This window comes from Uranotaenia lowii, chromosome 3 (assembly GCF_029784155.1).
Source record: "Uranotaenia lowii strain MFRU-FL chromosome 3, ASM2978415v1, whole genome shotgun sequence".
NCBI lineage: Eukaryota > Metazoa > Arthropoda > Insecta > Diptera > Culicidae > Uranotaenia > Uranotaenia lowii.
The window spans coordinates 6,106,793-6,131,230 of NC_073693.1; the positions used below are offsets into that span (position 1 = coordinate 6,106,793).

Below are 24,438 nucleotides of genomic sequence, written 5' to 3' on the forward strand. Positions count from 1 at the left end.
CATATGGTTGAATGAATTCAAGATATCTGATCTGATTAGAAAATTATAAAAAAGATATAGTTATTGGACAAAAAAAATCAGTAAAATTTTGTGCTTTTTTAAAAAAATGAACTCTTTTTGAAAAAAAAAAACATCATAATCGATTCGAATCGTGGCTAGACACTCACCTGTTGTTGTGACAGATGCGGGTTTCCGTTAAGCATAAACCACTAAACAACAGGTAGCTCCAGCAGATCTTAACTCGTGCCTACCGTTTGTGCTACCAAATGAATGAATCCAAACCAGACCAGACCTGAACCTATTCCAAACGACGAGGACGGCGACGCGTTTCGTCGTTGATTACCATATTGGTGTGTTTTTGTCGTGGCTTTCGACGGATTAGAGCGCTGTATGCTATGGCTAGATTTTGGCAGCCCCGGGAGCCTCATAACCTCAAATTAGGCCACAGCCGGTCGCCGGGAGTGTCGCCAACAACGTGCTGCTACTGACGATTGATGAATACAAATCCGCGTCGTCGTTTTCAACTTTTGTCCTCATCGCTTTCAGCAAAGCCATCATTAGGTGTAGTGATTTGAAAACGTTTTTCTTTTTTTTCCTTGCTTTCGAAGAATCTCCTAGGTGATTATCAAATCTGTCAAACAGATCGTTCTCGAGACATTTCCTTTCATGAAGCCTTAATTGAAGTAGTTTCTAAATCAGTCGCTTTAAGCCGATTAATTCCGAATGAATCGAAACTACAGCATGGAATCACTTCCAAATAACCAAGTGATTGGTTGCCGAAATGCTTGACTGCTTGAGAGGAATTTTTGTGTCACTGACGTTCTCTCTAGGGTGGAGGCATATTTCACTTTTAGCTTATTAAACAAAAACTTCTGTAGTCTTTTCTAAAATTTCAACAGCTTCTGTATTGAAAGTGATGATGATCAACACATTTTTTTCATCAAGCCAACTTAAAAAATTCCAAAAAACTATCAAAGTTATTAGATAAAATTGTTTAGTGGAAAATTCGGTTGAATTTGATGTATACTTATTTTCAAAGTGGAGTAAAACTGATTGAATATATGTATATCCAAAACTAATGCTATTCGTTTTCCAATATATTGAGATTATGGAAACAACACCTTTTTAGTTTTCTTCAGCTCAAAAATTAATTCAGGAGTTGGAAATGTGATTTCAATCACTTTATGATTTAATTCCCAACCACAAATCTTCACTACTGCCCACTCGACCTTGAACCAAACCGAAAGCCAGGTGAGAAAACGGTTTATGTTATTTCTCTTTTTTCATTTATAATTGAGCATTGAGCTGCACGAGTTCCGTCCTCCACCCCCGCATGTATGGGGTCGTAAATTCAGGTGAACATTAAAACGGATTTGTCATCTCGCAGACCAACTACAGATGGCTTAAGCAAATCGCTATTCTGCCATTTCGTCGGACAGCCGAAAAAAAAAGACGGTGACTGGCAAGTGCTTATTAAGTTTTTAAAGCCACCAGCTCGTCGGCGTCGTCGTTTAACCTGTCACAATTAGGGGATTTTTATACGGTTGGTTCCTCCTTTCAAATTTTTTTTGGAGCTCTGCAGTCATAAGTAGATGTAGAACTAACATTGAATTAGATTGTCATTGAAAAACCCACATTGTGGAAACATTCCAATTTAATCAAATCCAATTTGTATTCTAAACCAAGGATGTTCAATTTCCATTTTGGCCCAGCATTACAATTAAAATTACAATTTTGACAATTTTGACAATTTTGACAATTTTGACAATTTTGACAATTTTAACAATTTTGACAATTTTGACAATTTTGACAATTTTGACAATTTTGACAATTTTGACAATTTTGACAATTTTGACAATTTTGACAATTTTGACAATTTTGACAATTTTGACAATTTTGACAATTTTGACAATTTTGACAATTTTGACAATTTTGACAATTTTGACAATTTTGACAATTTTGACAATTTTGACAATTTTGACAATTTTGACAATTTTGACAATTTTGACAATTTTGACAATTTTGACAATTTTGACAATTTTGACAATTTTGACAATTTTGACAATTTTGACAATTTTGACAATTTTGACAATTTTGACAATTTTGACAATTTTGACAATTTTGACAATTTTGACAATTTTGACAATTTTGACAATTTTGACAATTTTGACAATTTTGACAATTTTGACAATTTTGACAATTTTGTCAATTTTGACAATTTTGACAATTTTGACAATTTTGACAATTTTGAAAATTTTGACAATTTTGACAATTTCGACAATTTCTAAAAATTTCGACAATTTTGACAATTTTGACAATTTTGACAATTGTGACAATTTTGACAGCTTTGGCGTCTATCCTCCTTTTGAAGATGAAAAACTTTTTTTCCTTAGGTTGATTTAAGAGCCTATGAATTTGCTTAATTTTTTGGTTTAGTATGTGTGATGAATTGTGTGGTTTTATATTTTTTCGCATTTTTCTAAGGTGAAGTTTGATTTTTCAGACAATGAGAAGAGAAATATTTATTTGCAATATGAATTTGCACTGCCCATTCGATTTGGTATGAAATTGGTAGCACAAGGGCACACAAAGGGAACAATTTGATGAAAATAAATGGATGAAAGAAGCTGTAGGATGTGGTCGTGCTCCCCTTGAGTACATTTTAGCCAGCTCAGTCTCTTCACTCCACCCAGCTTAGAATAGACATGGTCACGGTGACGATGACGGTGATGATGATAGCAAGAATTTGATGGTGATTGATGGTGAATAATTTGTCGAAGAAGAGTCGTGAAATATGCATTGTTTCGGAGATATTGGTGTTTGATCAAAAAAAGATTTTAGAACTTCAGAATTATAGGGTGATATAGAATTAAATTCCTTCATAAATGAAGTTCCCAAAAAACATCTTTTGGATGGAAACAATCAGGAAAAGAGTTTACAGCGAATGCAACACAAGCAAACGATATTGTACAGTAAACAAACAATTTTCACCGGAAAGATCACGTATGCTTCCCGTTTATTGGCGGCTTGTGTGATCCATTTTTCCCAGCGAATCAGCTCCCCTAAAGAGGAAGCCACCAACTCAACAATCTCGACCGACGAAGCTCTTTCTTATTGGCCCCAAAATGGGGCAAAAATCACGACCCGCCAGCCGAGATTTACTTCTCGGTAAACACTTGGTTCGTGTTAAACTTGCTTGGGCTGCTCAATGAAGCGCGACCAGGCCAAGTCAAAGCCGGATGAGAAATTCGTGGGGCTCCACACTTGAAAATATTACGGTACCTTCTGGTAAATTTCGGGGTCGCCAACGGTGGAGCCACGAGGACGACGACAACAACGACGAAAAAGGGCCAAAGGAGGCTCATCATAAAAATGCTTGATTTATGACACTGCGGAGCACGCCCCGTTTTTTGCGATTTGCCCCCGTGATACGAGCAAGCAGATGTTGTTGGCCACATCGCGCTGCCGAAGAATGATGATGTCGTTATTTTCAAGAAATTGTCGAAACAAAATCGGATATCGCTGAGGCTGAGAAGAAAAAAGGAAGACCTGAGAACGCCGAGAAGCAGAGGTCTTGGAGCTCCTCAGCACGACAAAAAGGGAGGATTATACTTCTTATACCGATTTGTGAGCGATACCTTCTGCTGTATATCGGCACTAAATGGGCTCTGTCATTAAACCGTTTGATGCCTCGATGACGTGATGTCGCTTTATTAAGTATTCTGAAATTATGAAGCCGATTCGGTAGTTTATAACTTCATGGACAGTGGAAAGATTTATCGACCCGGTTCATTAGCATCAATTAAACTTGCAACACTTTTGTCGTCTTTGTCGGGGATGATTTACACAGGAAGTAGGTCACACGGTTTTGTGTGTTTTTTTGCCGATATCTGAGTGATTATTCATTCACCGGAAATTTTTACAAGCTAATCTTAACGAACTTGTGTAACCATTCATTTTAATTTGTTTGTAATAAATTGTGGAAATTGAAGTAGAATTTTCAGTAGGTACCAAAACTTTGTATATTATTTTTCGATGCCACCAGGTATCAGTGTATAATTTAAGTTGATTTGGTTAACTTCTAATTATGAATGAAAAATGAACTGCCCTGAATTTTGGAAAATATATACAGTACCGATATAATTCTTAAAAAATTGAAAGCATTTTTACGAAATATTATTTATTCTTAGGGGAAAGTTGGGTAAGAAGAAAATAGCGGATAAAACGGACACTTCCAATATTTCGAAAATTACATTGTTTGGAACAAATCTAATGAAGGGAATACGTTTGATTCAGTGTATCAACACTTTAGAGACCCTTTGTGTATTTACATCAAACAAGGTCTCTTAATTGTAAACAAAAAGAACAAAAACTTTGAAGATCCATAAATGTAATTTTCTCTACTCATAATATTGTTCATAACTCGCAACATTTTGGAAGACTTCAACCGTTTCCAAAGCTGAAGTGTTTATCATGATTTTCTTTAACCATCTGGAGGAAAATCGGCGATTTTTGGTTAAAAGTTTTGAGTATCAAACGTTTTGAAAAAAAAAGTTGCTCAGGCGGATAAGACGGACACCTAAAGGTAGGGTAAAACAGACACATAAGTATTTTTTCATCGGTTGATCCTCCATATGCCTTCAACAGATCTTTGCAAGAGCAATTGACGGTCGAAAAGCACTCACCATCTCAAATAGGCTATAAAAACTGTAAAAACAGGATGCTCTTTCGCTGTTTTAAACATCTGTAAATTTTATCCTAACTTTTCTATCCGTCTTTATCAATTTTCATTTCTTATATTCTTTCTCCAAGAATATAAGCCTTCACCGATATGCCGAAAATAAATTTACAAAAAAAGAAAAAAAATGTACGCAGTGTCCGTTTTACTCGACCATTTTTAAAAGTGTTATTTGCAAGCGTGTTTTAGATTGCAATAAAAACAGTCTTGATGAAGGAAATTCACTAATTTGACTGATTAATGCGATAGTCAAAATCCAAAACTGACTGTACGAAAACTGCGATGAGAAAAGCAATATTTGATAAGTCATTTCAATTCTACCTTAGGGTGTCCGTCTTAACCGGCTTTTCCCTAACACGTAGATCTTGAATTTAAATTTTTAATTGTTTTATTTTTTTAAATTGATTTCAATTTCTTACCTAAGACATTAAAATAACATTAGCTGCATTTGAGGCCAAATATAATCTTTTTCGAAGTTTTTTTAAAACATTTTTAAGAATTATTTATAAAAAAAAAATTTAGAAATCTATCTGGAGCAAAATGTAGTTTTGGGAAACACAGAGCCAAAGATCTAGTTCGATAGAATATGTTTTGGAGTTTTAGCCACCATTTGAAAAAAAAATCCGGCCTCTCTGGAGGATAAATCTAGCACAACCTTATTGTCAAGAAGGTAGTCCGAGTGATTCTGTGAACTGGAGAACATAGATTGCTATTGGTAACATGTTGTGAATTTGTTCATAAAATTCAGTAAGCCTACCCATTTGCCCGAATAAATTAGATTATCAGCGCTTTTCGATGTATTTAAGAACTAAATGTATTAATTTAATTTAAAATAAGGTTGCCAGTATTTTTTCAGCACGTGTTCGGGACTGGCTAAATCCAGGCATTTGATTTCAAACTCAGTTATATCCCGGAAATATTCGTGCAAATTTTGTCAAAATCCAGAAATTACCCAGCAAAATTCAAGAAAAAAAATTGATTTTTTTTCAGCAAACCTCTTTGAAAGATTTTAAATCGGTTTCAAAGGCTTTCAAAAACCCACCATGATTATTTTTATAAAACTTGCTCGAAAAATATCATTTTCGAGGCCTACATAAAAAAAATTGTACAAAATAAGGCCGAAACAAATATCAATTTCATCTTTTGTCACACTCCCCGCCCCTTCAAAATTAAAAAAAAAACCCGAGGGGGGGAATAACTAAAGTTTCAAGTATTTTTTAGAAATTTTGAGAAATTTATCAAATATCCTAAAGATTACAAGAGCAAAAACAAATTGAGCAGTTTTTTTTTCTCCTGAAAAATGTTCTTCAACAAGTAATAATTTCAGCTTTTTTATGGTCAGCACAACTTCGTTTGAGCTATAGCATTAATCTTCAGAAATAAATGAAGCTAAAATCTGACTATTAGACACTGTTTTAGAAATTTGCTTTTTTTTAATCCTCGATAAAATCATTTTGCTGTAAAATTTTGATCACCAAAGCTATTTTCAACACACAATTTTTGTGTTTTGGTTTTTTTTTCATTCCGTGAGTTCTCCGAGTATATATTTCATTTTTTCCAGCAACCATGATGATCGATGGATGATAAGATTGCCAGATTTTTTTCAACACATATCCTGGCCGGACAAATCTGGGCAATTTTATATAAAAACCTGGAAAAATCCGGGCATTTGAGTTCAAAATTGACGACTAAAATCCGGGCAATAAATATGCCGAAAAACTTTGTCAAAATCCAGAAATTACTCAACAAAATTCAAGAAAAAAAAATTGAAAATTTTTTTCGTCAAAATCCATCCACAGGTTTTAAATGGTATTTAGAAAAAAAAAAACCTGTCATGATGATTTTTTTAAAACTTTCTCAAAAAACTAAGATGTGGAGGCATTTATATAAAGTTTTTACAACACAATTTGTTCTGCAAAATAATGTGAATAAGTCCGGGCAAAATCCGGGCCTTTTTAATGAAATCCGGGCTGGACTGTTCCCAAATTTCGTATTAAGTATCTGGGCAAATCCGGATAGAACCGGGCAATCTGGCTACCTTATGAGTGATGATGGCATTATTGATATATGATCTGGTGAATTAATAACAAAAAACAACCATATCATGAGCATCTTTTCTTCTGCCTGTCAAGATTTCAGGTAAAATGTGTATGAAATAGTATCTTGAAATAAATGCGCCTTATCAAATCTTTAGAATTAGGAAATTATAACGGAATGTTTTTATTGGAAAAATAAAACTTAAAATATTTTGCGAAAAACATTTTTCAATAAATATAATTGTTATTGATATAATTGATTATAAAAAAGCCATGAAAAAATAGTTTTAAATACTTGACATTGTGAATCCATCAACGTGGTGCTATTTTGTGCCCTTCGATTTTGGTATCAACATGATGTTAGTCAATCCATGCTTAATATCTTTATTATGGTCAGATAAATCGCTGATTAGTTTTATAACGGTTTTTTGAGAGCAATATAAGAAGCTTAAATTCGACGTCTGTTTCCTTATTTCTGAGTGTTGATCATCAGAACAGTAGATAAATGAGAACAGACTTTTAAATGAAAAAAAGAAGCATAAGTTGAAGTCGAATTTCGTTGTCTGGCGCTTTTTTGAAATCCAAGATGGCGGCTTCAGCTGAACTTTATATGCTGTAAATGATTGAAAATAACACGAAACCCTTAAAATATTGGCAGTAGGTGAAAGGGCTAAACTAGGAGTAGTCGAATTTTGCTATCAACCACCATCTCGAAATCCAAGATGACGGCTTCCGCTTAACTTTAAGTAAACTGCTGTAAATGACTTAACATCGCATGAAAGCCCCACAATATTGATATTGGGTAAAACGGCCAAACAAGAAGATACAAAATAATGCTTTCTGATGCCATTTTGGAATTCAAGATGGTATCTTTTGCTGAACTTTAAAATGATGTTAAACACTGAAAATCGCATGAAATCTTCACAACTTTTTAATTGACGCCATCATGGAATTCAAGATGGTGGCTCTTAAATTTACATGAAACCCTTACATTTAAGGTATTGGGTGGAATGGCTGAACAAGTTTATATCCTACAATCCATTGTTGAAAGTTCAAGAAGTTATTGTAGTTATTGTAGGACTTGATCCCCTGACCATACGATCTGCAGCTCATGATGGTGCCTCGACGCTATCTGGAATATATAAATTCAAGGGGATTTGCTTCAAAGGCATTAAACCAAAAGCAAATCGTATATTTCTATAACTAAAATCTTTTAAATTGTAGAACACGTCATCCATGATCTAAAAATAGACCAACATTTTTAAGCCTCCTTTAATACGATTCCAATCATCGATGTCCCATTATCATAAACGATTTAATTTAATTTATTTGTATTCTTTTACGATTGCCAGCAAATACGTTTTACGAAAATCAGACATGCGAATTAATTTGCAAAAGTATACGATTGCATGCACATTATTACGAATCAATGCAGTCTCTCTTCTTGTCGTAATAAAATCATGCAATGCATTTAAATACGATAAAGAATATGCATGGGCCGCACATTGTAGGTGCAGATATATGAAAATGAGTATAAATAACATTCTATACGATGTAATCTGTTAAATACAATACGACTTCTGGTTGTCTGGGTGACTTGTTCTTGACTTTCAACTTATATCCAAAGGGTTTCAAGCGGTTACAGGTTTGAAAAGAAATGCCGAAACCGCCATTTTGGATTTCAAAACAGAGTAAGAATACCAAATTCGACTTTTTGTAGGGACGGATTCCTCCTGTTATTCTTTTTCTTCTTCTTCTAACACAAACATGGCCAAAACTTGTATGCATCCTGGAAATTGAAAAATTTGGGTTCCTTATTATTTTTTCAACATTGTGTCTGATATATAGAACATGAATAGACTATATGCCCTAAAATACAGTTCATAAGCAAATTTTTTTCGAGAAGTTAAAATTAGCAGCAAAAAAAATCACAATCGTCGTTTACAGCCGCAGCCTACTACCTACTTCTTGTAGGGACGAATGCCTTCTGTGGAGTTAAAAATCTTTTGAAAAAAAAAAATCAAATTTTACTTGTTAAGCCATTTCACCCAATGCCCATATTGTGGGGCTTTCATTTAATTTGCGATGGTTTACTTGTTATATTGGAGTATTAAAAGAGCATTCAGAACTCATTCCAAACAACTTAAACAGTATATTTAGTGAAAGCTTTATTAGCGTTTTCAGAACTACCTGAAAATAAATGGTTGAACCGAAAATCGAAGCATTTATCATGACCATAATAAAACAGTTATAAAACTAGCTGCATATAAAATGCCATAATAAAACCACAATAAAACTTTCAAATGCTAATTGGCTTAATCTGTGTTACTAGGGTTTGGTTCATGGCTTGCAATATGAATTATTTTCCAGGAGAATTTCCTCAATTTTGATTTGTTTACTTAAAATTTGAGATTTAGATTCAATACATTTATAGAATTTTTGCAATGCAATCTCCAAAACTATTGGATTTGCGTACGATTGTATCATGAGATTCATTCAAATATCTTGGTTGAATATATCATATATGTGAAGTCGTGTTTTGTTGTGATTTTTATCTTAAAAATAAATATTTCAATTAATCTTGGAGTTGTAAATATATAAAATTGCGATCAAAATTCGCCATAATTGTTCAACGAATTATGGCGAATTTTGATCGCAATTTTATATATTTCAATAAAAATACAAATACAATTTACTCATTAAGTTTTTTTTCGATAGTTTCTGTAAATCCATTAACTTTATTTCGAAATAGTCTGCAATTTTTTAAGGCATCAAGGTTTTTTTCAAATTGTCTTTAACTTTTAAACGCCAATTTTTAGATACAGATTTTTTAATGATTTAATCTGATTCAAAAAAAATCAATATCCTATTGATGACACCTGAAAATATTGACCGAAACTGCATGTTATGGCTCGAATATGTTTCCCTTTCCTAGATTTGGTATTTGTTAGAGTTATTCTGCAAAATAATGGCATTGGATATGGCATTAGTCAAGTAAACAACCAAATTCGTTCAACTTCTGTTCATTTCTGTACCATTTGCGCATACAATTGAAGAAACCTTTCCAGACGTGGTTCAAGCTTTGATCAACAGCTAATATCTGTTCTTGAAATTAAGTTCCATATAGCCAATTCACTCTGGTAAATATCACCAGTTTAAATCAATTATTTTTCCTTATACAGTTAATGATGAAACGTTAACATGAACCCAACTTTCAATTTAATATTTTGCTGCAATAAAATCAAATAAATGTAACGGAAAACAGGGACGAAAACAAAACTCAATTCATAGGTACGGTCTGTCGTTTCTTGTGGTTCAGAAATACAATAAAAGAGCATTGTGGCATTGGGTTTTTGTGTGGAGATTTTTCGATTTCAGTCATAGTGTTTACCAGCCATTATTGGGTGCAACCGAAAATACAATAAGCATATTTTCCGGGAATGAAACTCAATTTAAGTACCAGATGAGCTTTTCCCGGGAACGAAACAATTCCAAAGAATGTCTCGTTAAGCTTATCGTCGACATCGGGGTTAAGCAAACAATTTTCGCCGGGTTGGTTGTTCTTGAGCGCATTTGATGACTTAAAATATTCTGAAACATTCAGTTTATGTATTAAATAAAATATTGAAAACATTGAAGATTTACCAGATATATATCAGAGAGGAGTCAATAAACAGATATATTCGAAGGAGAAAATTAATCATCGGTCGATCACATCTCCCAAAACCTATTTGATGAAATCGAGAAGTCAATTCATCAAAATCGTGATTTGTCGATACTTTCGCTTGATGTTACTCGAAGCATGTGGGCATGTTTCGGCTCGAGTCTGGCTGGTCTAAAGAGCGAAAGGGAGTGTGCCGTAAAGAAAATGACACGAGCTGTATACGCCCAAAGTCGGCAGCAATCAATGAGGGCTACAATCCTAAATACAGTTAACGAATACGAAATGAACCTAGCGAGCGGAAGAAGTGTTGTTGTTGATGATGTTGTTGTGAGGATGGGTGTGGATTCCATGCAAATTAGGCTTTCTGGAAGCGCCCCCAAATTTCTCGTCTGGATGTGCAGAAACGTGGAAGTTTTTTTTTGCGTATTTCTACTGTGTTCGGTAAACGGTTAGAAAGTCTGCAAAATTATCAAGGAGAAATTGGGAAGCTTGATGTTGGCAGTTGGCATTACCGTTTTTAGCTACATGTTGATTGATTTTATGATTGGTGTTTTTAACGATCCATTCTTTAAGAATAATAAAACTTTCCAATTTCATGTTAGACAGGAATTGTACCTAAACCTGGAATCAATTAACTTCAAGCGGTTGTTTCCTATATTTCATATCGTTGAACATCCCGTGGCTCAAGAACACTTAAGCATACTGATCTGGAAATATTTTGCAACGCGAATTCTTTGCATTCCATTCAGAAGCCCAAGATACAAATAACGGTGCGGAGCCGGATTGAATCTACCCCACATGTTGGCTTCTCGAGGCCACGCTTGCTCATTAGGCCATTAAGGATGGGTTCAGGAACACGACCAATCGAAGGAAATCTGCAACGAAACCTAACCCAGAAACTTGGAAGAACGCCAGCACACCAAAGTTGGTAGTGAAACTTGATACTTATGCTGCTCCAATGATGGCATAATAGTTTCCCCCTGATTAGCGAAAGGAATTCAAACGGAGAAGGAACCATTGGAATATTGCCGCAGAATTTTTCACGGTTCATGGGATCAATAACACGGTGAACCTCAGATATAGTAAATAAATGCTTTCATGATCAATTTGAAAACTGTTAGACGTTTTCCGTCATCCTATCAGTGTAAAGATAAAATTCGGTTTTTTTTTTATCTTTTTTGATTTTGGTGTATTTGGTTTAATTTTATTTGTTTTCAGAGTTATTTTTGGGCCGTTTTCTTTAATTTTTGTGATTTTTCATGTTCATCATGTGACATTTGATTTGTAATAATTTTTGTCAGTTTTCTTTTATTTTTGTGTCACTTTTTCTACATTTTTGTATCCTTTGTATTGTAAATTGTTTGGAATTGTTCCTGTTTTGTTTTTTAATTCTCTGGTGTTTTTTGTGAATTTTTGAGAAATTTTCTGTGAATTTTATGTCACTATTTGTGTTATTCTTTCGCTGTTTTGCGTCATTTTTTAGGTTGAAGGTATTTTTAAGTAAATTTCGGGAAATTTTGATATATTGTATTTCAGTTTTTGTCTTGTTTTGAGTACTTTTCGATTTCTTGATTATTGAATCTTTTTTTTTATTTTTTTCTGTGTCTTTTTGTGAATAATTGAGAAAATTATTTTCTAAGATCCTCAGATATATTCGTATCACAATTACATAATCACAAAAATTTAAAAAAATATCAAAAATTACTAAAATGACAAAAATTACGAAAAAAGCCAAAATTACAAAAATTACCAAAATTTCAAAAATTATAAATATTAAAAAAATTACAAAAAAAAACTAAATGAAAAAAAATATTTTTTTAAAAATACAAAACTGACAAAAACAAGAAATATTACGAAAAAGTTCATACAGAACAAAAAACTGTTTCAATTGTGATACAAATACATTTGAAGATCTTAAAAAATATTTTTCTCAATCATTCACAAAAAGACATAGGAAAAAAACAAAAAGTACACAAACATAACTTACTTACTTACTTGAGCTCTTACTTTCTCAATTATTGCACAAATACACAGAGAAAAACAGAAAGAACTTTCTTTCTTACTTAAGTAAGTAAGTTATATTTGTGAACTTTCTGGTCACTTAATCACTTACTCAAGTAAGTGAGTTATTTTCGTTTACTTTTTCTTTTTTCTCTAAGTCTTTTTGTTAATAATTTAGAAAAATATTATGTAAAATCCTCAGATGTATTCGTATCACAACTGGAACAGATTTTTGTTCTATATGAACTTTTTCGAATATTTCTTGTTTTATTTTGTTTATATGTAATTTAATTAAAAATGTTTTAAAATATAATATTTTTGTAATTTTTGTAACATTTATAAATTTGGTTTTTTTAGTAACTTTTGTATTTTTTGTAATTTTTTGATTATTTTTTGTAATTTTTGAAATATATAAATTTTTTGAAATTTTTGTAATTTTAGTGATAATGTTTTTTGGTAATTTGAATTTTTATCATTTTTGTAATTTTTTAACTTTTTGAAATTTTTTAATTCTTGTAACTTTTGAAATTTTTGCAATTTTGATCAATTTCTTTATTCTTGTTAGCTTTTTCAATTTTGTCATTTTTGTCATTTTTGTCATTTTTGTCATTTCTGTCATTTTTGTCATTTTTGTCATTTTTGTCATTTTTGTCATTTTTGTCATTTTTGTCATTTTTGTCATTTTTGTCATTTTTGTCATTTTTGTCATTTTTGTCATTTCTGTCATTTTTGTCATTTTTGTCATTTTTGTCATTTTTGTCATTTTTGTCATTTTTGTCATTTTTGTCATTTCTGTCATTTTTGTCATTTTTGTCATTTTTGTCATTTTTGTCATTTTTGTCATTTTTGTCATTTTTGTCATTTTTGTCATTTTTGTCATTTTTGTCATTTTTGTCATTTTTGTCATTTTTGTCATTTTTGTCATTTTTGTCATTTTTGTCATTTTTGTCATTTTTGTCATTTTTGTCATTTTTGTCATTTTTGTCATTTTTGTCATTTTTGTCATTTTTGTCATTTTTGTCATTTTTGTCATTTTTGTCATTTTTGTCATTTTTGTCATTTTTGTCATTTTGGTCATTTTGGTAATTTTTTGTCATTTTTGTCATTTTTGTCATTTTTGTCATTTTTGTCATTTTTGTCATTTTTGTCATTTTTGTCATTTTTGTCATTTTTGTCATTTTTTTCATTTTTGTCATTTTTGTCATTTTTGTCATTTTTGTCCTTTTTGTCCTTTTTGTCATTTTTGTCATTTTTGTCATTTTTGTCATTTTTGTCATTTTTGTCATTTTTGTCATTTTTGTCATTTTTGTCATTTTTGTCATTTTTGTCATTTTTGTCATTTTTGTCATTTTTGTCATTTTTGTCATTTTTGTCATTTTTGTCATTTTTGTCATTTTTGTCATTTTTGTCATTTTTGTCATTTTTGTCATTTTTGTAATTTTTGTCATTTTTGTCATTTTTGTCATTTTTGTCATTTTTGTCATTTTTGTCATTTTTGTCATTTTTGTCATTTTTGTCATTTTTGTCATTTTTGTCATTTTTGTCATTTTTGTCATTTTTGTCATTTTTGTCATTTTTGTCATTTTTGTCATTTTTGTCATTTTTGTCATTTTTGTCATTTTTGTCATTTTTGTCATTTTTGTCATTTTTGTCATTTTTGTCATTTTTGTCATTTTTGTCATTTTTGTCATTTTTGTCATTTTTGTCATTTTTGTCATTTTTTGTCATTTTTGTCATTTTTGTCATTTTTGTCATTTTTGTCATTTTTGTCATTTTTGTCATTTTTGTCATTTTTGTCATTTTTGTCATTTTTGTCATTTTTGTCATTTTGTCATTTTTGTCATTTTTGTCATTTTTGTCATTTTTGTCATTTTTGTCATTTTTGTCATTTTTGTCATTTTTGTCATTTTTGTCATTTTTGTCATTTTTGTCATTTTTGTCATTTTTGTCATTTTTGTCATTTTTGTCATTTTTGTCATTTTTGTCATTTTTTGTCATTTTTGTCATTTTTGTCATTTTTGTCATTTTTGTCATTTTTGTCATTTTTGTCATTTTTGTCATTTTTGTCATTTTTGTCATTTTTGTCATTTTTGTCATTTTTGTCATTTTTGTCATTTTTGTCATTTTTGTCATTTTTGTCATTTTTGTCATTTTTGTCATTTTTGTCATTTTTGTCATTTTTGTCATTTTTGTCATTTTTGTCATTTTTGTCATTTTTGTCATTTTTGTCATTTTTGTCATTTTTGTCATTTTTGTCATTTTTGTCATTTTTGTCATTTTTGTCATTTTTGTCATTTTTGTCATTTTTGTCATTTTTGTCATTTTTGTCATTTTTGTCATTTTTCGTCCATTTTTGTCATTTCTTTTGTCATTTTTATCATTTTTGTCATTTTTGTCATTTTTGTCATTTTTGTCATTTTTGTCATTTTTGTCATTTTTGTCATTTTTGTCATTTTTGTCATTTTTGTCATTTTTGTCATTGTTGTCATTTTTCTTCCTTTTTATTCATTTTTAATAATCTTCTTTCAATACCTATTTTGACATTTTGATCATATTCCGTTTACCTTTTTTGTCCTCTCAATCTTCAATTCAATGGAATGCAGTTTTGAAATTTTTTCCTGTTATGGTTTTATGTTGCATTGCTTCCAATGTAGATCAGCTGGTCAACCGACATAGGAACACATATTTGGGTTTATGGCGTGCCATTATTGATCGGATTCTCCGTTAGGATCCAGTCGGAACAACGTTTCAGCGCTTGGGAAAAGGAGAGGGACCCATATTGATGGGGCCACCAGGTATTGGCAACCGAAAGCTGGGAAGGTCTACATTGGCACTACTGCACCCCAGAGACTTGAGACTAGTGCAAAACTGGTTTGTTAAAGTGGATTTGCAAAAAAAACGTCTTAGAGGGTGGAGGCAAAAGTTAAGAAGGCATGAAGATTTAACGACCGTTTTCCATTAAGATTACCTCAACGGTTGTGAGCCCCTCCCCTTTTGGGGAAGCCGATTTTTTCACTTTGTTGAACTTTGTCGTGCTACTACTATCCGGACTGACTAAATGATGACGAGATTGTTGGCTGATAAAAGGAGCAACTTGTCATCCAATGGACGCAGACTAACGGGCAACGGTAGCTTTAAACACCCTCTCTAGGTTGCGAAATTGCTCCCCAAAAGTCTTATCCACCAGCTAGCCCAGTCATTCAAACTGAGTCAGTCGGTCGGTTGGAGCTTGTTAATATTTATATGCAAGTCATATTCCTACTTACCGACCCAGAGGGCTCAATGGGTGGCTTTTTGGGGCCACCATCATAGTTGTCGCCGTCGTCGTTGATGAGATCGTTATTTTGGCGTTTACTGAACTGGAGGAGCAAAACGCTAACACTATGTTCATAAACTGTTTAACAATTCCGAACAAGGGTTTGTAAATTAGCGGGACAAAATGAGCGAATAGATATTTTTAGCAGTAGGTAGTGGCATTGAATCTTGTGTTTACAAATCAAACAGATGTTTTAGATAACTTTTTTCGTTTTGCCAAATAGAAGACAATTTTTGCATGGGTGTCAATTTTGCTCTGAGATCTATGAGCGTATTAAACCTCTGACTATACTGGACGAGTAATCTACGGGCTTACCTGTCGCTTTCGGAGGATTCCGCTGGGGAAAGTTCGAATTTCGGACCGTGACTGGAAAACAGTTTTTTACAAAAGAACACCTCAATTTATTCGTACAAGAAAAAAGCACGTGTAAATTTTCCCATATCGGGTGTGACAATGAAAATTATATTCAAATCTGCCTCCTATGATCTATATTTCGTTGAAGGGTATGTCAACTTGCCAAGTCCAGATGTACTTCCAAGATTTTTAGAAATAAAAGGTTCTCCCACATCTAGAGTAAATTGGCGAGGAGTAAGCAGGTCGCCCAATGAAGTTGTTTACAAACATAAGATTATTTGCACACTTTTTCTGCGGTTTGTTGGTAAACAAACTCCAAGAGTTCCGCAGTTGCAAAGTCAAACTGGCCAAAATGGCTTAATTGGGAATTTGACATACGGTGACACACAAACCTTGGATACTTTTAAAGTAAAACATCATTGTTCTGTTATCCTTGGAAACGAACTAACGGAACTTAAATGCCAAAATATTCTACTTAAATCTTACTTTCATGAAGCTGTCGATTTCTTTTTTTTTCAGGTATCTACAAACAGTAAGTATCTTACTGTGCATCCTATTGCTAAATATTAATCTTACTGTGTAAATATCTAACTGCATAGCAGATCAACAAAAAAAAATATATGAGGAAATGACATATGTCGAAATCAGATTTTAATGTCCACTTCGATCCCTGACATTAAGTTGTTTTTAATCCATTTATATTGCTCACGAAATGCTCCTTATTTCAAATCTCTGATCATCAATCTTCATAATGACACCCTTCGCCAACAATAATTTCCATTCTCAATCGTACACCCCCATAAAAACCTATAAGTTTCATTTAATTTGCGTAAATGAGTAGCGCACCCCCAAACTCACGCACGCACTCGCTGCGGGTCTGCGCATAAATAAAAGCCCAGGAAAGTCAAGATCGTCGGGAGATGATATCAACTCTGCAGAAATTCCACTGGACCATCGCATTGAATGGCAAATATGGTATCATTTGAACCGATCAGAGAGCCGTTTTGTTATGGAAGGTTTCAATCGCACTCAAACGAAGCGAAAGAAGAAATAAAACCTCACGTGAACGTCCGTCTCGAGGAGAGCGTTTTAGGTACTAATCGTTTGCAAATTGATGCCATAAGTTAAGCTCGCCTGCCGATGGATGATGTTGCTGTATGGCCATCAATGGCTTCAATTTTTGTGTTTTATTTTATGGTTCCGAATTACTGGCAGAAACCATTCATTCGAGAGGGGGTGGATTTGGAGGGTGGAAGTGAATGTGGGTCATCAAAAGAGCTTATGTACCCACCTACCTGCTTGCTGATAGAGGGGGGTGGACCTTCTCACGATTTATTTCCACTTATGGTTATTACTCAAAGCAGGATGATCTGCCGTTCATTCGGAGCTGGGCTACGCGACGACGAAAGAAGAGGCTTAAATGTTTGATTTCACGCTTATGATTTCGCTTTGTCATAAAAGCGCAGCGCAGTGGTCATTCAACTTCGACCAAACGTTCGGACGGCTCGATTTGCGTGACTATGCGAGGTAGATGTTTGGTATTGGGCTGAAAACTTGTTGTAAATAATTACAATTGGCATTCGTGCCGCTCAAGCATTAAATTTTATTGAAAAGTATCATTTAACGAGGTGGTTAGTTAAAATAATGTTTCATATTTATCACGCATTGGGGGTAACTGGTGGTTAATAAAAGAAACAATAATTTTCCTTCAACAATTTCTTTTTTGAGTTGATTTCTGTTTCAATTTATTCATTTGTTCAAAATAGCAATAAGCGGAAAGAATTGATTAAAAATAGCCTTATCAACAGATATTTTCAGTACTTATATGTTCTTAAAAAAAGTCACTTGAATTTTGTTATCAATTCAACTTTAATTCGCTTGCACATGTTTTATTTTCCGATGATCACTTTGATTGACAATTTTGACAATTTTGACAATTTTGACAATTTTGACAATTTTGACAATTTTGACGATTTTGACAATTTTGACAATTTTGACAATTTTGACAATTTTGACAATTTTGACAATTTTGACAATTTTGACAATTTTGACAATTTTGACAATTTTGACAATTTTGACAATTTTGACAATTTTGACAATTTTGACAATTTTGACAATTTTGACAATTTTGACAATTTTGACAATTTTGACAATTTTGACAATTTTGACAATTTTGACAATTTTGACAATTTTGACAATTTTGACAATTTTGACAATTTTGACAATTTTGACAATTTTGACAATTTTGACAATTTTGACAATTTTGACAATTTTGACAATTTTGACAATTTTGACAATTTTGACAATTTTGACAATTTTGACAATTTTGACAATTTTGACAATTTTGACAATTTTGACAATTTTGACAATTTAGACAATTTTGACAATTTTGACAATTTTGACAATTTTGACAATTTTGACAATTTTGACAATTTTGAAAATTTTGACAATTTTGACAATTTTGACAATTTTGACAATTTTGACAATTTTGACAATTTTGACAATTTTGACAATTTTGACAATTTTGACAATTTTGACAATTTTGACAATTTTGACAATTTTGACAATTTTGACAATTTTGACAATTTTGACAATTTTGACAATTTTGACAATTTTGACAATTTTGACAATTTTGACAATTTTGACAATTTTGACAATTTTGACAATTTTGACAATTTTGACAATTTTGACAATTTTGACAATTTTGACAATTTTGACAATTTTGACAATTTTGACAATTTTGACAATTTTGACAATTTTGACAATTTTGACAATTTTGACAATTTTGACAATTTTGACAATTTTGACAATTTTGACAATTTTGACAATTTTGACAATTTTGACAATTTTGACAATTTTGACAATTTTGACAATTTTGACAATTTTGACAATTTGACAATTTGACAATTTTGACAATTTTGACGATTTTGACAATTTTGACAATTTTGACAATTTTGACAATTTTGACAATTTTGACAATTTTGACAATTTTGACAATTTTGACAATTTTGACAATTTTGACAATTTTGACAATTTTGACAATTTTGACAATTTTGACAATTTTGACAATTTTGACAATTTTGACAATTTTGACAATTTTGACAATTTTGACAATTTTGACAATTTTGACAATTTTGACAATTTTGACAATTTTGACAATTTTGACAATTTTGACAATTTTGACAATTTTGACAATTTTGACAATTTTGACAATTTTGACAATTTTGACAATTTTGACAATTTTGACAATTTTGACAATTTTGACAATTTTGACAATTTTGACTATTTTGACAATTTTGACAATTTTGACAATTTTGACAATTTTGACAATTTTGACAATTTTGACAATTTTGACAATTTTGACAATTTTGACAATTTTGACAATTTTGACAATTTTGACAATTTTGACAATTTTGACAATTTTGACAATTTTGACAATTTTGACAATTTTGACAATTTTGACAATTTTGACAATTTTGACAATTTTGACAATTTTGACAATTTTGACAATTTTGACAATTTTGACAATTTTGACAATTTTGACAATTTTGACAATTTTGACAATTTTGACAATTTTGACAATTTTGACAATTTTGACAATTTTGACAATTTTGACAATTTTGACAATTTTGACAATTTTGACAATTTTGACAATTTTGACAATTTTGACAATTTTGACAATTTTGACAATTTTGACAATTTTGACAATTTTGACAATTTTGACAATTTTGACAATTTTGCCAATTTTGACAATTTTGACAATTTTGACAATTTTGACAATTTTGACAATTTTGACAATTTTGACAATTTTGACAATTTTAACAATTTTGACAATTTTGACAATTTTGACAATTTTGACAATTTCGACAATTTTGACAATTTTGACCATTTTGACCATTTTGACCATTTTGACAATTTTGACAATTTTGACAATTTTGACAATTTTGACAATTTTGACAATTTTGACAATTTTGACAATTTTGACAATTTTGACAATTTTGACAATTTTGACAATTTTGACAATTTTGACAATTTTGACAATTTTGACAATTTTGACAATTTTGACAATTTTGACAATTTTGACAATTTTGACAATTTTGACAATTTTGACAATTTTGACAATTTTGACAATTTTGACAATTTTGACAATTTTGACAATTTTGACAATTTTGACAATTTTGACAATTTTGACAATTTTGACAATTTTGACAATTTTGACAATTTTGACAATTTTGACAAAATTAGCATGGGTTAGAAATATCGTCTTACATATTGTCAGAAATTTAAAAGTCAGAAATTCTGTCTGGAACTGTACACAAATTGAGTCAGTATGCAAATTGTGTCAGGAGATAAAGTTTGTGTCAATGATAGCATGCCAGGTTAAGAGCTTATTTTAAAGTCCAAGTCTGAATTCGTCAGAAATTTGAAGCCTGTATTTGCGTTTATTGATTCTGTATTTAACGAAATGGGTCCGAAGGTGTCTGATTTGTCAGAAATTTAAAAATCGATCGATATCTGTTCCAGTCTTTTGAATGAACCCATGAACATCAACGACGAATTTGGACGAAGTTTTGGACAAATTTAGTCCAAATTTGTAAAATTTTTTTAAATGACTTGATTTTAATCCAAAATGAGGAACTTTATTTCAATGAGTTATTGTTTATAATTTGTTTATTTGAAATCGACTATTTTTTCTGAAAACTAATGATCTTTTCATCATTAAGAGGCCATATCACTATTGATAAATTCTTAAACCGGATTATAAATATTTATTAAAAAATCTATTTTGGTGTTCAAAAACTTATAACAATGTTCCACGGTGTATCCACAAATTCGTCAAAATTACGGGCTGCCATAAATATAGGTAAGCAAACTTCATATGAAAATCTTATTTTCAGCTTAGAATTATTTTGTCTGCTTATCTTGTAGAAAGATAAATAGTCAGTTAATTTGTTTATTCTATTTTTTTGGGGAATTGGACCTAATTCTCTAGTGGACCTGCGCTTACCGACTTACATATTCAAAGATGTATGTTTTCCTTTTTATTACATCTATCTTCCCTTCCCTCCCCCCGTTACATCTATTCACACCTTCTTTTTACTCCAGCAAAATGAACCCATGTCAACATCTGATGAAATATTGCAAAAGGGTGAGGAATTCTCGGTTCAAAGCACTTTTTTCGCTTACCGTCATTATCTCATCATTCCATCGTAAGATTTTTTCGTGCGCAAAATGATACCAGAGAGATGACCCTTCGATCATTCACACAACTCTTCGGCAGCGCACGTTGACAGCTCCTACTCGCAAGAAGCTAGGGTCTCTAATCGCATCACCTCAGTCTCAGCATCATTGTGATGACAGGTTAAGGCAAGCTCGCAGCTTCCCACCTTATAAGAAGGGGGGTCTACAAGATGGGCACGTCTCTCCGCCGCACACCGGGGCCATATAATAATCACCGGTTTAGTGCGGTGGACAGCAGCCGCTTCCTATAAGAAGAATGTCTAAGAAAATGTTTGATGGAACCCGACTTCGCCAAGAGATGGCCGTATTACCCACAAACCCAGAGAGCCCTGTGACTGACTAACCCTTGCCTTGTCGATTGCCCTCTGCCGGTTTGCTTGGCTGGTCATAAACGTGTGGTTTTTCCTGGCTGGCCTGGAGTAAACCTCAAACAACCTTTTGGGTGGATTTTCTGTGGCGGTCGGCTGTTGGACTCTTCTCATCGGCTCGAAGCCTGGTGTTATGTTTCGCAACAACACGTGAGCTGAGAAGCTTATTTTTTCCCTATAAGTGGGGGAATGTGAGGCTAAAGATTTCGAGCCATCTGAAAGTTACAACTAACTAACTTTGATGCAATCTCTTATGAAAGAAAGGCATTTCTCGGGATGCGACAGCAAATCTTACCCCGCCGTACCCTAGCAGTACCAATTGGGCTGCAGCATCCAATAACCTCCACCAGGTTGTTTTGTTGGAACAGTTTAAGAGAACGACATCGAATCCGTCGTCCACGTTCGAGGAAGGCAAGAAACCTAAAAAAAGGAACACGAGATGATGATGATGCTGCTGAGAGGAGGCAAATATAAGTCAGCAGTCAGTTAACTCGAGAAGGGCCTCCTAAAGTTTTCGTAACTACCGACCTAACTGCAACGGACAGGAATGAAGGAAGCTGCATCGAGAAGGGAATTATGCAATGATGATGATTTTTACTGCTTCTCGTGGGCTTACTACCCCCTCCCCGTTTTTTCTTCGGCTCAACAGCATCACCTTTGACCACCTCTCTTTGGCCTCGTCTTCTGGAGAGTTTTGCGCTGAACCAGAAGGTTGGAACGTGTGAAAATTCAACCTGATGCGATTTTGTGTACCACTGACTGACTTGATTATACTATGTGTAAGGAAAGGTTGAAAGATTTGTGAGAGCTGCTGAAAGAAAAAAAAATCTGATGAATGCGGTATAAACGTGATTGCTCTTCTGAGGAATCTTTTCGATTTGATGGTTTTTTTTTGCTTCATTCTGGTGTGAGTCCTGCGTTATTTTGATTACTTATGTCTGATTCTCGGATGAGTCATGATAGGCAGAGAACAAACTGTCTTCCACAAATTCCATGTTTTTGAATGATATTGACTGTCAACATTGAACATCAATTATTTGGTATTAAACTTCAAGCTAATGTAAACCCTATTAAATTTGAACGATTCAACAACCGTTCGAGTTACTCATATGGAAGTGAATCAAAACTGGTAAAGTGTGCCAAAACGTATCAAATCTGTAGCTTGGTGGCCAATTATGTTAAAGAAGATTGGCTTAGCAATTTTCAATTACAACTAAAAGCTACATTATTATCATCATGATCTTATGTCGAAATGGATTGGTAGCCATAATTTATCAATAACCAATGAATTATGATTGATACGTAGATTTCAGTTCGCTCGCAAACAATATAAAATAATCAACAATTAAAATGAAAAAAATCATAACTCAATAGAAATGTAAAGGTTTAAGAAACATAATTAATTTTAATATTTTTCTTTAAAATAGCTATGGTTTTCAAAGAACTCATAAGATAAACAGAGTTTTAATTTACCTATTTCAACTGCATCCTGATAGCATCGGTTGAGTCAAAATTACTTCTCTGTTGCGGATCTTTTGCCGCACCAAGGATGATTTAAACCTTTAAGTGTGTCTGCAAATGGACGTTTGCCTGAAAAAAAAAGTTTCTTATTAGTTTTTCTATGGATTTATTCATTGATGGAAGAGGCAAACAAATAATCAAGTATGAAAATTTCAAATTTATAAATTTTTACACCTGCTTTAACATTATTGGGCTGTTTTGCTGCCCGAAAAAGTAATAAATATTTTGGAAGCGATTCGTTCAGTCCTGAATTAGCGCAACGAATTTTTATTTTGTATGGGAAAACAAGAATAAGCAAAACCAATAATTAAAGACAAACTTCATTTTCAGCTTATTAGAATTTCTGGACGACTTACTTAATGATCCCGCGCCGATCCTCCGGTGCATAGGGCCGTGGTAAAAGACCTCCACTGTTGACGATCCGGAGCCAGCGTCTTCACTTGGTCCCAGTCAAGATTCTCGTCGACAGCTCGGATTTCAGCGGCTAGGCTTCGCCGCCACGAATTTCTGGGTCTGCCTCTTCTTCGATGACCTTCTGGATTCCAATCTAGCGCCTCTCTGCAAATCTCGTTTTTATCTCTTCGCAGCGTGTGCCCAATCCATCTCCACTTACGTTCCCGAATCTCGATTTCTAGCGCCTTTTGATGACACCGGCGATGTAGTTCCTCATTCGAGATCCAGTTGCCAGGCCACCAAGCGCGGATGATATGCCGCAGCAGCGGTTTACAAATACTTGCAGTTTTCGGACGACTTCTGGACGGAGAGTTCTGGACGACTTAATATGCAAAAATTTCTTGTTGTTTGTGCCGTTTCGAAATCCGAATTTAGCTTGAATAATAAAATTACTAAAAATGTACAACAAATAACGAAATTGATTTATAAAACCATTTTTTCCAAGGACGTCAAACAAATTCGAAAAAAACTAATACGATTTAAATTAAATCAGAATCAAAGTTTATAAACAATTTCTATCTAATTCGCCACTTTAATTACTAAACCATTTCCATGGTCACGATTACTCATTGTTCAATCATTATAAACAAACATCATGCGTGTGTTGCTATTCATCTCATCTATTGCTTCGATGAGATGATTCGCAACACTCCTCCTCAACACAGGAATTTTGCAGCCTTCTAACTGCCTCCAGCGGCTCCTCCTGAAGATGGGACTACGCCTCTTCAACTCACGCACCGGAACAC

At 32.8% G+C, this 24,438-nt stretch overlaps 1 protein-coding gene across 3 annotated transcripts in view; it reads right to left on the bottom strand.

Annotated features, from left to right (window-relative positions):
- Positions 1-24,438, bottom strand: part of LOC129755768 (uncharacterized) — a 208,657-nt gene that overhangs the window by 100,596 nt on the left and 83,623 nt on the right. For 2 of the 3 annotated variants that reach the window (XM_055752408.1, XM_055752407.1), the window contains exon 2: positions 23,192-23,308. The exons of the other annotated variant lie outside the window; for it this stretch is intronic. The gene's annotated coding sequence lies outside the window, so the exon portion shown is untranslated. The remainder of the gene's footprint in view (positions 1-23,191; positions 23,309-24,438) is intronic. 3 annotated transcript variants of the gene reach the window in all.